Raw genomic sequence first — 13,361 nt, forward strand, 5'->3', positions numbered from 1 at the left:
AGAGACAGAGTCTCAATTTGGAGCAACGGTCTGAGCTATTAAGGTCCAAATGAGGAGCAGAAGGAGGGAGAACATGAGCAAAAAATGAGTACCACGAGGGATGCACCCACCCACTGTGACAGTGGAACTGATTTATTGGGAGCCCACCAAGGCCAGCTGGTCTGGGACTGAATAAGCATGGGTTGATTCCGGACTCTCTGAGCATGGCAGTCAATGAAGACTGATGAGAAGCCAAGGACAATGGCACTAGGTTTCGATCCTAATACATGAACAGGATTTGTGGGAGCTTAGTCTGTTTGGACGCTCACCTTTCTGGACGTAGATAGAAGGACCTTGGTCTTCCCGCAGGGCAGGGAATTTGGACTGCTCTTCAGTATCGAGAGGGAGGGGGAATGGAGTGGGGGGAGGAGAAGAGGAGTGGGGATAGGGGGAGGGAAGTGGGTGACAGGGCAATATTTGGGAGGAGGGGAGGGAAATGGGAAACGGGGAGCAGGTGGAAATTTTAATTAAAAAAGAATAAAGAAAAAAGAAAATCAAAAAAAAAGAAAGTTTATTATTTTCACGAAAGCTTTAGTAAGAAACGCACATGCGTTTCTTTGTAAAGACAAGCAGTTGTTTCCTACGTGTGAAAGCACTGTTAGAACTGATATCAGTGTTCCTTTTCTCAGTACCAGCTTTACTTTGAAAGATAATCGCGTTTTTTCGAAAGTTTATTAATTTCACGAAAGCTTTAGTAAGAAACGCACAAGCGTTTCTTTGTCAAGACAAGCAGTTGTTTACTAGATGTGAAAGCACTGTTAGAACTGAGATCAGAGTTCCTTTCTCAGTACCAGCTTTACTTTGAAAGATAATCGCGTTCTTTCGAAAGATTATTAATTTCACGAAAGTTTTAGTAAGAACCGCACATGCGTTTCTTTCTCAAGACAAGCAGTTGTTTACTACATGTGAAAGCACTGTTAGAACTGAGATCAGTGTTCCTTTTCTCAGCACAAGCTGTACTTTGAAAGATAATCGTGTTCTTTCGAAAGTTTATTAATTTCATGAAAGCTTTAGTAAGAAACGCACATGCGTTTCTTTGTAAAGACAAGCAGTTGTTTGCTACATGTGAAAGCACTGTTAGAACTGAGATCAGTGTTCCTTTTCTCAGTACAAGCTTTACTTTGAAATATAGGCGCGTTCTTTCGAAGGTTTATTAATTTCACGAAAGCTTTAGTAAGAAACGCACATGCGTTTCTTTGTCAAGACAAGCAGTTGTTTGCTACGTGTGAAAGAACTGTTAGAACTGAGACCAGTGTTCCTTTTCTCAGTACAAGCTGTACTTTGAAAGATAATCGCATTCTTTCCAAAGTTTATTAATTTCACGAAAGCTTTAGTAAGAACCGCACATGCGTTTCTTTGTCAAGAGAAGCAGTTGTTTCCTATGTGTGAAAGCACTGTTAGAACTGAGATGAGTGTTCCTTTTCTCAGTACAAACTTTACTTTGAAAGATAATCGCGTTCTTTCGAAAGTTTATTAATTTCACGAAAGCTTTAGTAAGAAACACACATGCATTTTTTTGTCAAGACATGTAGGTGTTTGCTACATTTGAAAGCACTGTTAGAACTGAGATCAGTGTTCCTTTTTTTAGTACAAGCTTTATTTGAAAGATAATCACGTTCTTTCGAGAGTTTATTAATTTCACGAAAGCTTTAGTAAGAAACACACATGCGTTTCTTTGTCAAGACAAGCATTTATTTCGGACGTGTGAAAGGACTGTTAGAACTGAGATCAGTGTTCCTTTTTCTCAGTACAAGCTTTAATTTGAAAAATAATCGCGTTCTTTCAAAAGTTTATGAATTACACGAACGCTTTAGTAAGAAACGCATATGCGTTTCTTTGTAAAGACAAGCAGTTGTTTGGTACGTGTGAAAGCACTGTTAGAACTGAGATCAGTGTTGCTTTTCTCAGTACAAGCTTTACTTTGAAAGATAATCGCGTTCTTTTGAAAGTTTATTAATTTCACGAAAGCTTTAGTAAGAAACGCACATGCGTTTCTTTGTAAAGACAAGCAGTTGTTTGCTACGTGTGAAAGCACTGTTAGAACTGAGATCAGTGTTGCTTTTCTCAGTACAAGCTTTACTTTGAAAGATAATCGTTTTCTTTTGAAAGTGTATTAATTTCACGAAAGCTTTAGTAAGAAACGTACATGCGTTTCTTTGTAAAGACAAGCAGTTGTTAGCTACGTGTGAAAGCACTGTTGGAACTGAGATCAGTGTTACTTTTCTCAGTAGAAGGTTTATTTTGAAAGATAATAACGTTCTTTCAAAAGTTTATTTTTTTTTTAATATTTATTTATTATGCATACAATATTCCATCTGTGTGTATGCCTGCGGGCCAGAAGAGGGCACCAGACCCTATTACAGATGGCTGTGAGCCACCATGTGGTTGTTGGGAATTGAACTCAAGACCTTTGGAAGAGCAGGCAATGCTCTTAACATCAGAGCCATTTCTCCAGTCCCCTCGAAAGTTTATTAATTTCACAAAAGCTTTAGTAAGAGACGCACATGCGTTTCTTTGTCAAGACAAGCAGTTGTTTGCTACATGTGAAAGCACTGTTAGAACTGAGATCAGTGTTCCTTTTCTCAGTACAAGCTTTAATTTGAAAGATAATCGCGGTCTTTCCAAAGTTTATTAATTTATCGAAAGCTTTAGTAAGAACCACAAATGCATTTCTTTGTCAAAAGAAGCAGTTGTTTGCTACGTGTGAAAGCACTGTTAGAACTGAGATCAGTGTTCCTTTTCTCAGTACAAGCTTTACTTTACTTAGGCCAAAAGACACCTAAGGTTATGCTCAACCTCCTTAGCGATAAGGGAAATGCAAATTAAAACAACTTTGAGATACCATCTTACACCTGTCAGAATTGCTAAAATCAAAAACACCAATGATAGCCTTTGCTGGAGAGGTTGTGGAGAAAGAGGCACACTCATTCATTGCTGATGGGAATGCAAACTCGTGCAACCACTTTGGAAATCAGTGTGGCGATTTCTCAGGAAATTTGGGATCAACCTACCCCAAGATCCAGTAATACCACTATTGGGAATATACCCAAGAGATGCCACATCAAATGACAAAAGTATCTGTCCAACTATGTTCATAGCAGCATTGTTTGTAATAGCCAAAACCTGGAAACAACCTAGATGCCCTTCAATGGAGGAATGGATGAAGAAAGTGTGGAACATATTCATATTAGAGTACTACTCAGCAGTAAAAAACAATGACTTCTCGAATTTTGCATGCAAATGGATGGAAATAGAAAACACTATCCTGAGTGAGTTAAGCCAGACCCAAAAAGAGGAACATGGGATGTACTCACTCATAATCGGTTTCTAGCCATAAATAAAAGACATTAAGCATATAATGTGTGATCCTATAGAAGTTAAATAAGAAAGTGAACCCAAAGAAAATCATATAGTCATCCGCATGGAGAAGGGGAAGAAGACAAGATTGCAGGGCAAAAACTGGGAACTTGCGTGTGAGGTGGCATGGGGCAAAGGGGAAATGGGATGAGAAATATGAGAATGGGAGGATGGGAGGAGCTCGGGGGATTGGGATGATTGGGATATAGGAAGGATGGATACAGGAGCAGCGAAGTATATATCCTATCTAAGGGAGCCATCTTAGGGTTGGCAAGAGACTTGACTCTTGAGGGCTTCGCAGGTATCCAGGAATATGTCCCCAGCTGGAACCTTGGGCAACTAAGGAGAGGGAACCTGAAATGACCCTATCCTATATTGATGAATATCTTGCATATCACCTTAGAACCTTCATCTGGCGATGGATCGAGGTAGAGACAGAGTCTCAATTTGGAGCAACGGTCTGAGCTATTAAGGTCCAAATGAGGAGCAGAAGGAGGGAGAACATGAGCAAAAAATGAGTACCACGAGGGATGCACCCACCCACTGTGACAGTGGAACTGATTTATTGGGAGCCCACCAAGGCCAGCTGGTCTGGGACTGAATAAGCATGGGTTGATTCCGGACTCTCTGAGCATGGCAGTCAATGAAGACTGATGAGAAGCCAAGGACAATGGCACTAGGTTTCGATCCTAATACATGAACAGGATTTGTGGGAGCTTAGTCTGTTTGGACGCTCACCTTTCTGGATGTAGATAGAAGGACCTTGGTCTTCCCGCAGGGCAGGGAATTTGGACTGCTCTTCAGTATCGAGAGGGAGGGGGAATGGAGTGGGGGGAGGAGAAGAGGAGTGGGGATAGGGGGAGGGAAGTGGGTGACAGGGCAATATTTGGGAGGAGGGGAGGGAAATGGGAAACGGGGAGCAGGTGGAAATTTTAATTAAAAAAGAATAAAGAAAAAAGAAAATCAAAAAAAAAGAAAGTTTATTATTTTCACGAAAGCTTTAGTAAGAAACGCACATGCGTTTCTTTGTAAAGACAAGCAGTTGTTTCCTACGTGTGAAAGCACTGTTAGAACTGATATCAGTGTTCCTTTTCTCAGTACAAGCTTTACTTTGAAAGATAATCGCGTTTTTTCGAAAGTTTATTAATTTCACGAAAGCTTTAGTAAGAAACTCACAAGCGTTTCTTTGTCAAGACAAGCAGTTGTTTACTAGATGTGAAAGCACTGTTAGAACTGAGATCAGAGTTCCTTTCTCAGTACCAGCTTTACTTTGAAAGATAATCGCGTTCTTTCGAAAGTTTATTAATTTCACAAAAGCTTTAGTAAGAAACGCACAAGCGTTTCTTTGTCAAGACAAGCAGTTGTTTACTAGATGTGAAAGCACTGTTAGAACTGAGATCAGAGTTCCTTTCTCAGTACCAGCTTTACTTTGAAAGATAATCGCGTTCTTTCGAAAGATTATTAATTTCACGAAAGTTTTAGTAAGAACCGCACATGCGTTTCTTTCTCAAGACAAGCAGTTGTTTACTACATGTGAAAGCACTGTTAGAACTGAGATCAGTGTTCCTTTTCTCAGCACAAGCTGTACTTTGAAAGATAATCGTGTTCTTTCGAAAGTTTATTAATTTCATGAAAGCTTTAGTAAGAAACGCACATGCGTTTCTTTGTAAAGACAAGCAGTTGTTTGCTACATGTGAAAGCACTGTTAGAACTGAGATCAGTGTTCCTTTTCTCAGTACAAGCTTTACTTTGAAATATAGGCGCGTTCTTTCGAAGGTTTATTAATTTCACGAAAGCTTTAGTAAGAAACGCACATGCGTTTCTTTGTCAAGACAAGCAGTTGTTTGCTACGTGTGAAAGAACTGTTAGAACTGAGACCAGTGTTCCTTTTCTCAGTACAAGCTGTACTTTGAAAGATAATCGCATTCCTTCCAAAGTTTATTAATTTCACGAAAGCTTTAGTAAGAACCGCACATGCGTTTCTTTGTCAAGAGAAGCAGTTGTTTCCTATGTGTGAAAGCACTGTTAGAACTGAGATGAGTGTTCCTTTTCTCAGTACAAACTTTACTTTGAAAGATAATCCCGTTCTTTCGAAAGTTTATTAATTTCACGAAAGCTTTAGTAAGAAACGCACATGCATTTTTTTGTCAAGACATGTAGGTGTTTGCTACATTTGAAAGCACTGTTAGAACTGAGATCAGTGTTCCTTTTTTTAGTACAAGCTTTATTTGAAAGATAATCACGTTCTTTCGAGAGTTTATTAATTTCACGAAAGCTTTAGTAAGAAACACACATGCGTTTCTTTGTCAAGACAAGCATTTATTTCGGACGTGTGAAAGGACTGTTAGAACTGAGATCAGTGTTCCTTTTTCTCAGTACAAGCTTTAATTTGAAAAATAATCGCGTTCTTTCAAAAGTTTATGAATTACACGAACGCTTTAGTAAGAAACGCATATGCGTTTCTTTGTAAAGACAAGCAGTTGTTTGGTACGTGTGAAAGCACTGTTAGAACTGAGATCAGTGTTGCTTTTCTCAGTACAAGCTTTACTTTGAAAGATAATCGCGTTCTTTTGAAAGTTTATTAATTTCACGAAAGCTTTAGTAAGAAACGCACATGCGTTTCTTTGTAAAGACAAGCAGTTGTTTGCTACGTGTGAAAGCACTGTTAGAACTGAGATCAGTGTTGCTTTTCTCAGTACAAGCTTTACTTTGAAAGATAATCGTTTTCTTTTGAAAGTTTATTAATTTCACGAAAGCTTTAGTAAGAAACGTACATGCGTTTCTTTGTAAAGACAAGCAGTTGTTAGCTACGTGTGAAAGCACTGTTGGAACTGAGATCAGTGTTACTTTTCTCAGTAGAAGGTTTATTTTGAAAGATAATAACGTTCTTTCAAAAGTTTATTTTTTTTTTTAATATTTATTTATTATGCATACAATATTCCATCTGTGTGTATGCCTGCGGGCCAGAAGAGGGCACCAGACCCTATTACAGATGGCTGTGAGCCACCATGTGGTTGTTGGGAATTGAACTCAAGACCTTTGGAAGAGCAGGCAATGCTCTTAACATCAGAGCCATTTCTCCAGTCCCCTCGAAAGTTTATTAATTTCACAAAAGCTTTAGTAAGAGACGCACATGCGTTTCTTTGTCAAGACAAGCAGTTGTTTGCTACATGTGAAAGCACTGTTAGAACTGAGATCAGTGTTCCTTTTCTCAGTACAAGCTTTAATTTGAAAGATAATCGCGGTCTTTCCAAAGTTTATTAATTTATCGAAAGCTTTAGTAAGAACCACAAATGCATTTCTTTGTCAAAAGAAGCAGTTGTTTGCTACGTGTGAAAGCACTGTTAGAACTGAGATCAGTGTTCCTTTTCTCAGTACAAGCTTTACTTTACTTAGGCCAAAAGACACCTAAGGTTATGCTCAACCTCCTTAGCGATAAGGGAAATGCAAATTAAAACAACTTTGAGATACCATCTTACACCTGTCAGAATTGCTAAAATCAAAAACACCAATGATAGCCTTTGCTGGAGAGGTTGTGGAGAAAGAGGCACACTCATTCATTGCTGATGGGAATGCAAACTCGTGCAACCACTTTGGAAATCAGTGTGGCGATTTCTCAGGAAATTTGGGATCAACCTACCCCAAGATCCAGTAATACCACTATTGGGAATATACCCAAGAGATGCCACATCAAATGACAAAAGTATCTGTCCAACTATGTTCATAGCAGCATTGTTTGTAATAGCCAAAACCTGGAAACAACCTAGATGCCCTTCAATGGAGGAATGGATGAAGAAAGTGTGGAACATATTCATATTAGAGTACTACTCAGCAGTAAAAAACAATGACTTCTCGAATTTTGCATGCAAATGGATGGAAATAGAAAACACTATCCTGAGTGAGTTAAGCCAGACCCAAAAAGAGGAACATGGGATGTACTCACTCATAATCGGTTTCTAGCCATAAATAAAAGACATTAAGCATATAATGTGTGATCCTATAGAAGTTAAATAAGAAAGTGAACCCAAAGAAAATCATATAGTCATCCGCATGGAGAAGGGGAAGAAGACAAGATTGCAGGGCAAAAACTGGGAACTTGCGTGTGAGGTGGCATGGGGCAAAGGGGAAATGGGATGAGAAATATGAGAATGGGAGGATGGGAGGAGCTCGGGGGATTGGGATGATTGGGATATAGGAAGGATGGATACAGGAGCAGCGAAGTATATATCCTATCTAAGGGAGCCATCTTAGGGTTGGCAAGAGACTTGACTCTTGAGGGCTTCGCAGGTATCCAGGAATATGTCCCCAGCTGGAACCTTGGGCAACTAAGGAGAGGGAACCTGAAATGACCCTATCCTATATTGATGAATATCTTGCATATCACCTTAGAACCTTCATCTGGCGATGGATCGAGGTAGAGACAGAGTCTCAATTTGGAGCAACGGTCTGAGCTATTAAGGTCCAAATGAGGAGCAGAAGGAGGGAGAACATGAGCAAAAAATGAGTACCACGAGGGATGCACCCACCCACTGTGACAGTGGAACTGATTTATTGGGAGCCCACCAAGGCCAGCTGGTCTGGGACTGAATAAGCATGGGTTGATTCCGGACTCTCTGAGCATGGCAGTCAATGAAGACTGATGAGAAGCCAAGGACAATGGCACTAGGTTTCGATCCTAATACATGAACAGGATTTGTGGGAGCTTAGTCTGTTTGGACGCTCACCTTTCTGGACGTAGATAGAAGGACCTTGGTCTTCCCGCAGGGCAGGGAATTTGGACTGCTCTTCAGTATCGAGAGGGAGGGGGAATGGAGTGGGGGGAGGAGAAGAGGAGTGGGGATAGGGGGAGGGAAGTGGGTGACAGGGCAATATTTGGGAGGAGGGGAGGGAAATGGGAAACGGGGAGCAGGTGGAAATTTTAATTAAAAAAGAATAAAGAAAAAAGAAAATCAAAAAAAAAGAAAGTTTATTATTTTCACGAAAGCTTTAGTAAGAAACGCACATGCGTTTCTTTGTAAAGACAAGCAGTTGTTTCCTACGTGTGAAAGCACTGTTAGAACTGATATCAGTGTTCCTTTTCTCAGTACAAGCTTTACTTTGAAAGATAATCGCGTTTTTTCGAAAGTTTATTAATTTCACGAAAGCTTTAGTAAGAAACGCACAAGCGTTTCTTTGTCAAGACAAGCAGTTGTTTACTAGATGTGAAAGCACAGTTAGAACTGAGATCAGAGTTCCTTTCTCAGTACCAGCTTTACTTTGAAAGATAATCGCGTTCTTTCGAAAGATTATTAATTTCACGAAAGTTTTAGTAAGAACCGCACATGCGTTTCTTTCTCAAGACAAGCAGTTGTTTACTACATGTGAAAGCACTGTTAGAACTGAGATCAGTGTTCCTTTTCTCAGCACAAGCTGTACTTTGAAAGATAATCGTGTTCTTTCGAAAGTTTATTAATTTCATGAAAGCTTTAGTAAGAAACGCACATGCGTTTCTTTGTAAAGACAAGCAGTTGTTTGCTACATGTGAAAGCACTGTTAGAACTGAGATCAGTGTTCCTTTTCTCAGTACAAGCTTTACTTTGAAATATAGGCGCGTTCTTTCGAAGGTTTATTAATTTCACGAAAGCTTTAGTAAGAAACGCACATGCGTTTCTTTGTCAAGACAAGCAGTTGTTTGCTACGTGTGAAAGAACTGTTAGAACTGAGACCAGTGTTCCTTTTCTCAGTACAAGCTGTACTTTGAAAGATAATCGCATTCTTTCCAAAGTTTATTAATTTCACGAAAGCTTTAGTAAGAACCGCACATGCGTTTCTTTGTCAAGAGAAGCAGTTGTTTCCTATGTGTGAAAGCACTGTTAGAACTGAGATGAGTGTTCCTTTTCTCAGTACAAACTTTACTTTGAAAGATAATCGCGTTCTTTCGAAAGTTTATTAATTTCACGAAAGCTTTAGTAAGAAACGCACATGCATTTTTTTGTCAAGACATGTAGGTGTTTGCTACATTTGAAAGCACTGTTAGAACTGAGATCAGTGTTCCTTTTTTTAGTACAAGCTTTATTTGAAAGATAATCACGTTCTTTCGAGAGTTTATTAATTTCACGAAAGCTTTAGTAAGAAACACACATGCGTTTCTTTGTCAAGACAAGCATTTATTTCGGACGTGTGAAAGGACTGTTAGAACTGAGATCAGTATTCCTTTTTCTCAGTACAAGCTTTAATTTGAAAAATAATCGCGTTCTTTCAAAAGTTTATGAATTACACGAACGCTTTAGTAAGAAACGCATATGCGTTTCTTTGTAAAGACAAGCAGTTGTTTGGTACGTGTGAAAGCACTGTTAGAACTGAGATCAGTGTTGCTTTTCTCAGTACAAGCTTTACTTTGAAAGATAATCGCGTTCTTTTGAAAGTTTATTAATTTCACGAAAGCTTTAGTAAGAAACGCACATGCGTTTCTTTGTAAAGACAAGCAGTTGTTTGCTACGTGTGAAAGCACTGTTAGAACTGAGATCAGTGTTGCTTTTCTCAGTACAAGCTTTACTTTGAAAGATAATCGTTTTCTTTTGAAAGTTTATTAATTTCACGAAAGCTTTAGTAAGAAACGTACATGCGTTTCTTTGTAAAGACAAGCAGTTGTTAGCTACGTGTGAAAGCACTGTTGGAACTGAGATCAGTGTTACTTTTCTCAGTAGAAGGTTTATTTTGAAAGATAATAACGTTCTTTCAAAAGTTTATTTTTTTTTTTAATATTTATTTATTATGCATACAATATTCCATCTGTGTGTATGCCTGCGGGCCAGAAGAGGGCACCAGACCGTATTACAGATGGCTGTGAGCCACCATGTGGTTGTTGGGAATTGAACTCAAGACCTTTGGAAGAGCAGGCAATGCTCTTAACATCAGAGCCATTTCTCCAGTCCCCTCGAAAGTTTATTAATTTCACAAAAGCTTTAGTAAGAGACGCACATGCGTTTCTTTGTCAAGACAAGCAGTTGTTTGCTACATGTGAAAGCACTGTTAGAACTGAGATCAGTGTTCCTTTTCTCAGTACAAGCTTTAATTTGAAAGATAATCGCGGTCTTTCCAAAGTTTATTAATTTATCGAAAGCTTTAGTAAGAACCACAAATGCATTTCTTTGTCAAAAGAAGCAGTTGTTTGCTACGTGTGAAAGCACTGTTAGAACTGAGATCAGTGTTCCTTTTCTCAGTACAAGCTTTACTTTACTTAGGCCAAAAGACACCTAAGGTTATGCTCAACCTCCTTAGCGATAAGGGAAATGCAAATTAAAACAACTTTGAGATACCATCTTACACCTGTCAGAATTGCTAAAATCAAAAACACCAATGATAGCCTTTGCTGGAGAGGTTGTGGAGAAAGAGGCACACTCATTCATTGCTGATGGGAATGCAAACTCGTGCAACCACTTTGGAAATCAGTGTGGCGATTTCTCAGGAAATTTGGGATCAACCTACCCCAAGATCCAGTAATACCACTATTGGGAATATACCCAAGAGATGCCACATCAAATGACAAAAGTATCTGTCCAACTATGTTCATAGCAGCATTGTTTGTAATAGCCAAAACCTGGAAACAACCTAGATGCCCTTCAATGGAGGAATGGATGAAGAAAGTGTGGAACATATTCATATTAGAGTACTACTCAGCAGTAAAAAACAATGACTTCTCGAATTTTGCATGCAAATGGATGGAAATAGAAAACACTATCCTGAGTGAGTTAAGCCAGACCCAAAAAGAGGAACATGGGATGTACTCACTCATAATCGGTTTCTAGCCATAAATAAAAGACATTAAGCATATAATGTGTGATCCTATAGAAGTTAAATAAGAAAGTGAACCCAAAGAAAATCATATAGTCATCCGCATGGAGAAGGGGAAGAAGACAAGATTGCAGGGCAAAAACTGGGAACTTGCGTGTGAGGTGGCATGGGGCAAAGGGGAAATGGGATGAGAAATATGAGAATGGGAGGATGGGAGGAGCTCGGGGGATTGGGATGATTGGGATATAGGAAGGATGGATACAGGAGCAGCGAAGTATATATCCTATCTAAGGGAGCCATCTTAGGTTTGGCAAGAGACTTGACTCTTGAGGGCTTCGCAGGTATCCAGGAATATGTCCCCAGCTGGAACCTTGGGCAACTAAGGAGAGGGAACCTGAAATGACCCTATCCTATATTGATGAATATCTTGCATATCACCTTAGAACCTTCATCTGGCGATGGATCGAGGTAGAGACAGAGTCTCAATTTGGAGCAACGGTCTGAGCTATTAAGGTCCAAATGAGGAGCAGAAGGAGGGAGAACATGAGCAAAAAATGAGTACCACGAGGGATGCACCCACCCACTGTGACAGTGGAACTGATTTATTGGGAGCCCACCAAGGCCAGCTGGTCTGGGACTGAATAAGCATGGGTTGATTCCGGACTCTCTGAGCATGGCAGTCAATGAAGACTGATGAGAAGCCAAGGACAATGGCACTAGGTTTCGATCCTAATACATGAACAGGATTTGTGGGAGCTTAGTCTGTTTGGACGCTCACCTTTCTGGACGTAGATAGAAGGACCTTGGTCTTCCCGCAGGGCAGGGAATTTGGACTGCTCTTCAGTATCGAGAGGGAGGGGGAATGGAGTGGGGGGAGGAGAAGAGGAGTGGGGATAGGGGGAGGGAAGTGGGTGACAGGGCAATATTTGGGAGGAGGGGAGGGAAATGGGAAACGGGGAGCAGGTGGAAATTTTAATTAAAAAAGAATAAAGAAAAAAGAAAATCAAAAAAAAAGAAAGTTTATTATTTTCACGAAAGCTTTAGTAAGAAACGCACATGCGTTTCTTTGTAAAGACAAGCAGTTGTTTCCTACGTGTGAAAGCACTGTTAGAACTGATATCAGTGTTCCTTTTCTCAGTACAAGCTTTACTTTGAAAGATAATCGCGTTTTTTCGAAAGTTTATTAATTTCACGAAAGCTTTAGTAAGAAACGCACAAGCGTTTCTTTGTCAAGACAAGCAGTTGTTTACTAGATGTGAAAGCACTGTTAGAACTGAGATCAGAGTTCCTTTCTCAGTACCAGCTTTACTTTGAAAGATAATCGCGTTCTTTCGAAAGATTATTAATTTCACGAAAGTTTTAGTAAGAACCGCACATGCGTTTCTTTCTCAAGACAAGCAGTTGTTTACTACATGTGAAAGCACTGTTAGAACTGAGATCAGTGTTCCTTTTCTCAGCACAAGCTGTACTTTGAAAGATAATCGTGTTCTTTCGAAAGTTTATTAATTTCATGAAAGCTTTAGTAAGAAACGCACATGCGTTTCTTTGTAAAGACAAGCAGTTGTTTGCTACATGTGAAAGCACTGTTAGAACTGAGATCAGTGTTCCTTTTCTCAGTACAAGCTTTACTTTGAAATATAGGCGCGTTCTTTCGAAGGTTTATTAATTTCACGAAAGCTTTAGTAAGAAACGCACATGCGTTTCTTTGTCAAGACAAGCAGTTGTTTGCTACGTGTGAAAGAACTGTTAGAACTGAGACCAGTGTTCCTTTTCTCAGTACAAGCTGTACTTTGAAAGATAATCGCATTCTTTCCAAAGTTTATTAATTTCACGAAAGCTTTAGTAAGAACCGCACATGCGTTTCTTTGTCAAGAGAAGCAGTTGTTTCCTATGTGTGAAAGCACTGTTAGAACTGAGATGAGTGTTCCTTTTCTCAGTACAAACTTTACTTTGAAAGATAATCGCGTTCTTTCGAAAGTTTATTAATTTCACGAAAGCTTTAGTAAGAAACGCACATGCATTTTTTTGTCAAGACATGTAGGTGTTTGCTACATTTGAAAGCACTGTTAGAACTGAGATCAGTGTTCCTTTTTTTAGTACAAGCTTTATTTGAAAGATAATCACGTTCTTTCGAGAGTTTATTAATTTCACGAAAGCTTTAGTAAGAAACACACATGCGTTTCTTTGTCAAG

Source organism: Chionomys nivalis, chromosome 18 (genome assembly GCF_950005125.1).
Source record: "Chionomys nivalis chromosome 18, mChiNiv1.1, whole genome shotgun sequence".
In the NCBI taxonomy this organism is placed as follows: Eukaryota; Metazoa; Chordata; class Mammalia; order Rodentia; family Cricetidae; genus Chionomys; species Chionomys nivalis.